General features: G+C 38.5%; 1 pseudogene; it reads right to left on the minus strand.

The window, feature by feature from the left end:
• Positions 1–3,669: 3,669 nt before the first annotated feature.
• LOC139871186 (pentatricopeptide repeat-containing protein At5g39710-like) lies at positions 3,670–10,168 on the minus strand (annotated as a pseudogene).
• Between the last annotated feature and the right edge of the window lie 919 nt (positions 10,169–11,087).

Here is an 11,087-nt window from a genome sequence, read left to right on the forward strand (position 1 = left end):
AACTTGTTTTCGTGTCATGATTCTGCTTCAAGAACTTCGAGCCATCCAAAGATCCGTTGAAGCTAGATCTATTTTTCTCTTTTCCAGTAGGTTTATCCAAGGAACTTGAGGTAGTAATGATGTTCATAACATCATTCGATTCATACATATAAAGCTATCTTATTCAAAGGTTTAAACTTGTAATCACTAGAACATAGTTTAGTTAATTCTAAACTTGTTCGTAAATAAAAGTTAATCCTTCTAACTTGACTTTTAAAATCAACTAAACACATATTCTATATCTATATGATATGCTAACTTAATGATTTAAAACCTGGAAACACGAAAAACACCGTAAAATCGGATTTACGCCGTCGTAGTAACACCGCGGGCTGTTTTGGGTTAGTTAATTAAAAACTATGATAAAATTTGATTTAAAAGATGTTATTCTGAGAAAATGATTTTTATTATGAACATGAAACTATATCCAAAAATTATGGTTAAACTCAAAGTGGAAGTATGTTTTCTAAAATGGTCATCTAGACGTCGTTCTTTCGATTGAAATGACTACCTTTACAAAAATGACTTGTAACTTATTTTTCCGACTATAAACCTATACTTTTTCTGTTTATATTCATAAAATAGAGTTCAATATGAAACCATAGCAATTTGATTCACTCAAAACGGATTTAAAATGAAGAAGTTATGGGTAAAACAAGATTGGATAATTTTTCTCATTTTAGCTACGTGAAAATTGGTAACAAATCTATTCCAACCATAACTTAATCAACTTGTATTGTATATTATGTAATCTTGAGATACCATAGACACGTATACAATATTTCGACCTATCATGTCGACACATCTATATATATTTCGGAACAACCATAGACACTCTATATGTGAATGTTGGAGTTAGCTATACAGGGTTGAGGTTGATTTCAAAATATATATAGTTTGAGTTGTGATCAATACTGAGATATGTATACATTGGGTCGTGGATTGATTCAAGATAATATTTATCGATTTATTTCTGTACATCTAACTGTGGACAACTAGTTGTAGGTTACTAACGAGGACAGCTGACTTAATAAACTTAAAACATCAAAATATATTAAAAGTGTTGTAAATATATTTTGAACATACTTTGATATATATGTATATATTGTTATAGGTTCGTGAATCAACCAGTGGCCAAGTCTTACTTCCCGACGAAGTAAAAATCTGTGAAAGTGAGTTATAGTCCCACTTTTAAAATCTAATATTTTTGGGATGAGAATACATGCAGGTTTTATAAATGATCTACAAAATAGACACAAGTACGTGAAACTACATTCTATGGTTGAATTATCGAAATCGAATATGCCCCTTTTTATTAAGTCTGGTAATCTAAGAATTAGGGAACAGACACCCTAATTGACGCGAATCCTAAAGATAGATCTATTGGGCCTAACAAACCCCATCCAAAGTACCGGATGCTTTAGTACTTCGAAATTTATATCATATCCGAAGGGTGTCCCGGAATGATGGGGATATTCTTATATATGCATCTTGTTAATATCGGTTACCAGGTGTTCACCATATGAATGATTTTTATCTCTATGTATGGGATGTGTATTGAAATATGAAATCTTGTGGTCTATTATTATGATTTGATATATATAGGTTAAACCTATAACTCACCAACATTTTTGTTGACGTTTTAAGCATGTTTATTCTCAGGTGATTATTAAGAGCTTCCGCTGTCGCATACTTAAATAAGGACGAGATTTGGAGTCCATGCTTGTATGATATTGTGTAAAAACTGCATTCAAGAAACTTATTTTGTTGTAACATATTTGTATTGTAAACCATTATGTAATGGTCGTGTGTAAACAGGATATTTTAGATTATCATTATTTGATAATCTACGTAAAGTTTTTTTTAAAACCTTTATCTATGAAATAAAGGTTATGGTTTTGTTTTAAAAATGAATGCAGTCTTTGAAAAACGTCTCATATAGAGGTCAAAACCTCGCAACGAAATCAATTAATATGGAACGTTTTTAATCAATAAGAACGGGACATTTCACTTCGAGCATGGTTTGGGGCTAAACTACCCAAAACACTAGGCCAACTTCAAAAGCTTCAACAAGCATCCAACACGGGGTAACTAGTATCCAACAACCCCCTTTCCCTTGTCCGCACCGGCATCTAAAAAGATAAACAACGGGAGAGGTAAACTAACGCTTAGTGAGTGCAATAATTATACATATGCATATATAATCTATCTACTTGCATTCACTTACATAATACCACAAACAAGCTAGCAATACAACAACCATGCCAATGACAAGCATAAACTACTATCCGCAATACACAATAAGCTAGCAACATCAATGGCATATAGCTCACAATTTAATATACTAATCACGAATTCACACAACCATGGTTAACCAATCGTACAAAGGAATGGTACTCGAATTTCCCATCGGTGTTCACAACAACCGTTAGTGTACAACAACATATATCACTAACCCTTGGACAACACATATCCGCCCAATCGACCGTTAGTGTACAACGACATATACCACCAACTCGGACAACGCATATCCATTCATAGAAACCGTTAGTGTACAACGACATATACCACCAACTCGGACAACACATATCCATTCATACAAATACATATATTATATACATACATGTATACTTATCCCACTCACCTTAACGCCAAGATGATGATCATGCACTTCCGAAGGCTTCAAAGCAAAGTACCTAAAGCAATAAGTATACTTTCAATACACAAACTAGTTGGACCAAACACCAACATTCAACACTTGAGCATTTAATGACCCGTTTGCATTAAATGACTCATTTATACCAAAACCGCCCATTAATGGCCAAGACTCAATATAAATCACTAAAAGCTAGTGATTTGAGTCTACTATAACCAACTAGCACAAATTATGGGTATTTCATACCCATCTCACCTAACTAGGTCAACAATCACTCATTTGACCCATTTTAACACTTATACTAACAACTTTGGTCAACTTAACCCATTAACAAGTTTTCATCATTCTACAAGTGTATTAGTGACTAACAACACCATTAACACTTACAAATCTCAATTTACATGGACAACACCCTAGATCATAGCTATTAGGGTTTCCTTACATCAAATTAACCCAAATTCACCCATTAAATCTCAAATGGGTCTTTACAAGCCTCTAATGGCCAAACCCTAGCCATAAATTATCTAAAACTCAAAATACAGAGTTAAGGCTTACCAACACTATCCAATCGTAGCCAAGAACGAGGAGAACAACTTTAGTTCTTGCTCAAGGATTGAATCTCAATTCTTCACCTTCAAATCTCAAGTTTAATCTAAATGGGTTTTGTGTTTTAAGAGGAAATTGAGAAAGAAAAAGGAAAAGAAAATGAATAAAATGGATAAGTGGTGGGGATTAAATACTCCAATCAGATCTACATGCAAAATGACGAATTTTCCCTTGAACCCCACTCTTTAAAAGCTGAATTCGGCATCAGACTGCCAGGAATGTCGCGGCGCGACTTCCTTTCTCGCGGCGCGACAAATAACATAAATTCAGATCTGTTTTACTCGGCTCCTGACTCAGATTTACGTGCAACGTCGCGGCGCGCCAAACCTTCTCGCGGCGCGACAAAAGGCTGCACCTGACCATTTCGACTACTTAAAACCAATTATCGATTTATACGTAATTTCATCAGGAACCAATTCTTTTTTCCCCATTTCCTTCATCATATTTTCAGCTTATGATTCCTTACCTTCAAAAACCAACGCACGAATTATCGAATTATAAGTAGATACAGATGGCTGTATACCCTTTTTAACCATCTCTTCCTTATAACGAAACGCCATTGCAAGATCCCCTTTGTTACAATACGCATCTATTAAAGTATTACAGTATAAATAACAGCAGTTGGTATCAACCCGAATTCCTCCATTTTAAGCAATAATTCAGATGCCTCATCTAACAGTTCCTCTTTACACATACAACTAACAAATGCACCATAACTGTATGCATCTGGCTTTGAAAGTTTCCAGCCTACAATCTAGAAGCCCACCTTCTAGATATTCAAAGTAGGCAACCTTGACAACTCATATGGAAGTAGCAAAATTGACGACGATGACGGCTTCCCACCATCTCCGTTCACACCATTCCACCGCCATAGAATTTTTACTATAAATAGAGGTGCAAACCTCAGTTGTAAATCATCCGAAATCACTCAGAGAAGTGTAATCACAACCTAGAGATTGTGTGTGAGTTTGAGAGTTTTTTTTTTTTTTTTGTAAGAGTTTTGTAAGACTCTGTAAATCTATTCTTGTGAGTAATAGAGTTGTTTTTCTCTCAAATTTGTATCTCCCAACGTCCAGGCAATCCCCTCTTCCTAACAAGTGGTATCAAGAGCTTGGTTAGAGACGTTGGTTGAGTTTTTGGGTCTTCTGAAGTTTTCTCAAAATCCAATTTTGAGTGTACCATTGGATTCGTCTCGTCGAACCGAGTCCAACGCAAAAAACGGTGACTTAAACGGATTTATAACGAGCCCAGAAAACGCGGTCAAAGTTTGGTCAACTCGCCGGAATCTCGCCGGAGAAGACGACCGGTGCCGGAATCTTCGCAGGAGAAGACGATCACTGTAGCAATTCACTGTAGCAGCTGGCGGCACTGTAGCAAGTCACTGTAGCAGTACTGTAGCAGTACTGTAGTGGTACTGTAGCAATTCTGAAATTTTACAATTTGGTCCCTGAAATTTTCAGAATTTCATTTTTGGTCCCTGAAGTTTATAAAAATTATAATTTTGCCCCGTAAGTGGAATTTAAGCCGCGAAGTGTCTATTCCACCATTTTCAACCGTTCCGGACGTAACGGTGATCTTTGTTTCTACAATTCAACCCCGTTTGTGTTGAAAAATTATTTGTAAGGTGATAATGTCCATAGAAGAGTCAACATCATCTTCGGGAGCTATGATTATGCTCACAGCCACAAACTACACGCTGTGGAAACCTCGGATGGAAGATCTCCTCAGCTGTAAGGATTTGTTCGATCCTATTGAATTGAAGGGAATAAACCCTGATTCTGCCAAAGAGAAAGAGTGGAAGAAATCAAACCGAAAAACTATTGGTCAGATCCGTCAATGGATTGATCATAGTGTCTTCCACCATGTTGCACAAGAGACAGACGCATATCTCCTCTGGAAAAAGTTGGAGGACATGTACCAGGCCAAGACTGCTCGGAATAAAGCCCTGCTGATGAGGCGTTTAGTCAACATGAAGCTCAAAAGTGGAACTTCAGTTGCCGAGCATACCAGTGAGTTCCAGAGCTTGGTCAACCAGTTATCTTCTATAGAGATGCCGCTTGGCGATGAAGTTCAGGCGCTACTGCTACTTAGTTCCCTTCCCGATAGTTGGGAAACGCTGGTAGTAACACTCAGCAACTCAGCCCCGAATGGCAAACTTACCATGTCAATAGTCAAGGATGCCCTATTCAGAGAAGAGGCAAGGAGAAAGGACATGGGCACAGATCAGACCCATGCCTTTGTCACAGAGAATCGGGAGAGACAGCGAATGAGTAGCAAAAATAAATGTAGAGGCAGAAGCAAGAGCAGGGGCAGGTCAGCTGATGGCAGAAAACCAACATATAAATGCCATCATTGTGGATTAGAGGGACATATGAAGAAGAACTGCTATAGATTGAAAGAGGAATAAGGTCAAAGCAGTTCACAGCCGAAGAATAAGGGTGGAGAAACATTAGTGACTATCTCTGGTGATGTAGCTTATTGTTCAACCCATGATGAGACATGCCTTCACGTCTCACGAGAAGAAACAGAATGGGTGGTAGATACTGCAGCTTCCTACCACGTGACTCCATACAAGGAATACTTCACAACATACAAAGCTGGTGACTTTGGAGTTGTGAAGATGGGAAATTCCAGTTCCGCTGAGATTTTCGAAATTGGAGATGTCAGGATAAAGACAAGTTCCGGGAGTACAATCACTCTGAAGGATGTCCGCCATGTGCCAGATCTTCGGCTGAATTTACTTTCTTGGATAGCTCTCGACAAACAGGGCTATGATAGTCATTTCAGTAAAGGCACATGGAAATTGTCAAGAGGCGCTATGATAGTCGCTCGAGGACACATTTGTGGCACACTGTACAAGACTCATGTGAAGATCTGCACAGACAGTATTAATGTTGCAGAAAAGGAGGCTTCACAAAATTTATGGCACCAGAGACTCGGTCACATGAGTGAGAAAGGGTTGTCTACCCTAATAAAGAAGAAGCTTATCAATGTATACAAGGATGCTGCACTAGATCCTTGCAATCATTGTCTGTTTGGTAAGCAGCATAGAGTCTCGTTTAATTCCTCTTCAACGAAAAAATCAGAGTTACTTAGTCTGGTACACTCTGATGTTTGCGGTCCCTTGGAGGTTGAATCAATTGGCGGCAATCGATACTTTCTGACGTTTATCGATGATACTTCTCGAAAGGTGTGGGTATATTTCTTACGGACGAAGGACCAGGTGTTCGATTACTTCAAACAGTTCCATGTCATGGTAGAACGTGAGACAGGAAAGAAGTTAAAGTGTCTTCGATCCGACAACGGCGGTGAATACTCTTCCAGGCAGTTCGATGCCTATTGCAGATCATATGGCATCCGACATGAGAAGACGGTCCCACGTACCCCTCAACATAATGGTATAGCAGAAAGAATGAACCGAACAATCATGGAACGTGTTCGGAGCATGCTCAGCATGGCTAAGCTGCCAAAGCCATTCTGGGGAGAAGCAGTCAGAGCCGCTTGTTATTTGATCAACCGATCTCCATCAGTACCACTGAATTTTGAAGTTCCGGAGAAACTTTGGTCTGGAAAGGATCCATCATACTCTCACTTAAGAGTATTTGGATGTTTGGCGTACGCACATGTATCCAAGGAGCTCAGGCAGAAGCTGGATGCAAGAACCACTCCATGCATATTCATAGGCTATGGAGATAAAGAATCTGGATACAGATTATGGGATCCAAAGGAGAAAAAGGTGATCAGAAGTAGGGACGTGGTGTTCCATGAAAGCCAGACAATAAAAGATATTGAAAAGCCCACAATATCTCAGAAGACAAATGTTGCTGCTCAGGTGCCAGAAGCAACAATAGATTCATTCATGAGAAATGAATATTCAGTGCAAGAAGAAATGCCAGAAGTAGAAGATTATGGAGAAAATGACGGTGCTGAGCAGAGGGAGCCACAACCCCATCTGCCAGACGTTCCAACACCATCACAAGGTCAAGATGATGGTGAATCTCCTCAGAATGTTCCAGAAGTTCGTAGATCTGAACGAGGTCGGATTCCATCGAGTAGATATCCAGAATCCGAGTACCTTCTACTTACTGAAGATGGAGAACCGGAGAGTTTTCATGAAGCAGTAGCTCATAAGGATAAAGAAAAATGGTTGCTCGCAATGCAGGATGAGATGGATTCTCTGCAGAAAAATCAAACTTATAAGATTGTAGAACTTCCACGCGGGAAGAAGGCACTGAAAAATAAATGGGTGTTCAAGCTGAAAAAGGATGGTAGTGGAAAAGTGGTGAAATACAAAGCACGACTTGTAGTCAAAGGATTCCAACAGAAGAAAGGGATTGATTTTGACGAGATATTTTCACCAGTAGTCAAGATGACTTCAATTAGAGTCATACTTGGATTGGTCGCAAGTATGAACTTGGAGCTTGAACAGATGGATGTAAAGACAGCTTTTCTTCATGGAGATTTACATGAAGAAATTTACATGGAACAGCCAGAAGGTTTTGAGGTTTCAGGAGATAACCTCGTATGCAAGCTGAAGAAAAGTTTGTACGGTTTAAAGCAGGCACCTAGGCAGTGGTACAAGAAGTTTGACTCGTGCATGGTGAGTCACGGGTACAAGAAAACTGCAGCAGATGAGTGTGTCTACATTCAGAAGTTTTCTGAAGGAGATTTCGTTGCTCTTCTACTTAATGTAGACGATATTTTGATCGTAGGGAAAGACGCAACGAAGATCAACCAGCTGAAGAAAGAACTCTCTAAGTCTTTTGAAATGAAAGACTTAGGACAGGCTCAACAGATTTTGGGAATGCAAATAACCCGAGACAGAAAGAATAAAAGGTTATGGCTATCTCAGGAGAAGTATATTGAACGAGTGCTTTCACGTTTCAATATGAACAATGCCAAACCTGTTAGCATTCCATTAGCCAACCATTTCAAGTTAAGCAAGAGTTCGTGTCCCTCATCCAAGGAAGAGATCGGGGAGATGTCTTCAGTACCATATTCTTCAGCAGTTGGAAGTTTGATGTATGCGATGGTGTGTACAAGGCCCGATATTGCTCATGAAGTGGGAACAGTGAGTCGTTTTCTCTCCAACCCCGGGAAAGAGCATTGGAATGCAGTAAAATGGATTCTCAGATATCTTAAAGGTACAAAGAATCTATGTCTTTGTTACGGGGGAGCTGATCCAATCTTGGAAGGCTATACAGATGCGGATATGGCCGGAGATCCTGATAGTAGGAAATCTACTTCAGGATTCATTTACACTTTTGCAGGGGGGGCTGTTTCATGGCAGTCAAGACTACAGAAGTGTGTTGCATTATCCACAACTGAAGCAGAGTATATTGCTGCCGCAGAAGCTGGAAAAGAAATGTTGTGGTTAAAGCGTTATCTCCAAGAATTTGAAATCAAGCAAAAGGAGTACAAGGTACATTGTGACAGTCAGAGTGCTCTAGATTTGAGCAAGAACTCCATGTACCATTCCCGTACAAAACATATTGATATTCGCTATCATTGGATACGCGAGGTAATTGATCGACAACCGTTGAGACTAGTGAAGATCCATACAAAGGTGAATCCTGCGGATATGTTAACAAAGGTGGTGACTCGAGAGAAGTTGGAGTTATGCAGAGACATAACTGGAATGTTCGTGGATTCGGCTGGAGGGGGAGAATTGAAAGTTTCCAGCCTACAATCTAGAAGCCCACCTTCTAGATATTCAAAGTAGGCAACCTTGACAACTCATATGGAAGTAGCAAAATTGACGACGATGACGGCCGCCCACCATCTCCGTTCACACCATTCCACCGCCATAGAATTTTTACTATAAATAGAGGTGCAAACCTCAGTTGTAAATCATCCTAAATCACTCAGAGATGTGTAATCACAACCTAGAGAGTGTGTGTGAGTTTGAGAGTTTTTTTTTTTTTTGTAAGAGTTTTGTAATACTCTGTAAATCTATTCTTGTGAGTAATAGAGTTGTTTTTCTCTCAAATTTGTTTCTTTCAACGTCCAGACGATCCTCTCTTCCTAACAGACTTAACACCTTTTCTTTTCATGCTTTCCAATACTCTCTTTGCACCATCAAGATTCTTATTCTTACCCCTAATGAATTTTTTCTCTTTCTTTAACTTCACCTCTTCACACAACAAATTAAGCATAATGTTTCTCTTTCTTTAACTTCACCTCTTCACACAACAAATTAAGCATAATGTTATAAGTATACACAGTAGGATCAATCTTCAATTTAAACATCTCAGCAAACAAACCCCACGCAGCTTGTGTATAATTCGATCTAACAAGCATACTTAACATACAGTTACGAGTCTCGATTTTTGGCACCAACGAGTTTTGTTTAATTAAGTAAAAAGATTGGTACACCTCGTCAGCTCTCTCCAATTCACACAAACCTTTAATCCATAAATCAAACATTATCGAACTGGTTATACCTAACCGTTTACGAGCATCAACTAGCCCATCAAACATATCCTTGTAACTAAACTTGGTTGAGCTGATGACTGTTTTGATGAACTGCAAAGACGATTCAGGTTATGGGAGTTGACATATAATGGCGATAGATGTACAATAGCATTCGATATCAGTGTTATTGGGGTTGAAATACTCCGTAAACATGAGGGCTAAGGCAGGGGATGTGCGGAGATTGTGTAAAGTAGTGGAGATTGTGGTGGGCGAGAGTGTGCCTGATACCTGTTCGACGAAATGCCAATGAGAAGTAGTGATGAATTTGAGAAGCTTCTGTTCGGTAACTGATTGGATGTGGGGAGGTTTAATGATTGGTAATTTGGATTCGCAAATGGTAGTGAAATTAAGGTGCCTTGATGTTATTAGATTGGGGATTTTGCTGGGTTTCATGACCGGCAGCTTCATTGTGATTTGTGTAAAAATGAAAACCGTAAATCATACTTGTAGATTTCATTCTCATAAAAAACTTTAACAAAAAACCTAAACTTGAACACATTTTCTAATTTTGAAGATTATGTAAAAATGAAGTACAAATTGTAAGGATATCGATTGATATCTTTTCCTTATATCACTTGTGTGTATATGGAATATATTTTCTGTATATGTTTTGTATATTTTACTATTCTTATTCACCAATATATGTACTCCTATATAATATACTCATTAGCATTAATACAGTAATATTCACGGTTTACTAATCTCTATCATGATAACAGAGCAGGTTTAATTCCGTACTCTAGTAGACCACCATACGTCGTTTTCTCTAGACCACCCGTCAAAAACATATCCTACCATAAGTCAATTGTCATTTTTTCTCCTTCCATACATCCTATAACATCTTCAAGGGCCACGACTGTGCAAACTACACCCTCACCATCATATTTTTTTTTTTTACAATTTAAGATTTGCCATCATATCAATATTATCTACCACCACATCACATTTTGTTTATTTTTTAATAAAAACCGAAATTCTCTAATCATCAATAGTTTATAATTCTCTTTTGTAACTGACTTGCAAGTTGTATGAAACAAAGTCATTAAAAGTACACCGATTATTTATTTTTTTATGGTGGTGAAGACCACGTAAACAAACTATTATTCGTGAGCTTCATAACAAAATTCGGCAATCATCTTCATCGAGCAATCGTAAACTTATTTCGGTCGCTGCCACTTAACCAGTTCACCACCGTCTCAGCTGCCGCCACCACCGTCTCAGCTGCCGCCACCATAATCGATTCACCATAATCGAAAATCTGGATATCCGATTTTCCGGATATTTTCGGATCGGATTTTCAGATAATTCGGAT

This window comes from Rutidosis leptorrhynchoides, chromosome 10 (genome assembly GCF_046630445.1).
Source record: "Rutidosis leptorrhynchoides isolate AG116_Rl617_1_P2 chromosome 10, CSIRO_AGI_Rlap_v1, whole genome shotgun sequence".
NCBI lineage: Eukaryota > Viridiplantae > Streptophyta > Magnoliopsida > Asterales > Asteraceae > Rutidosis > Rutidosis leptorrhynchoides.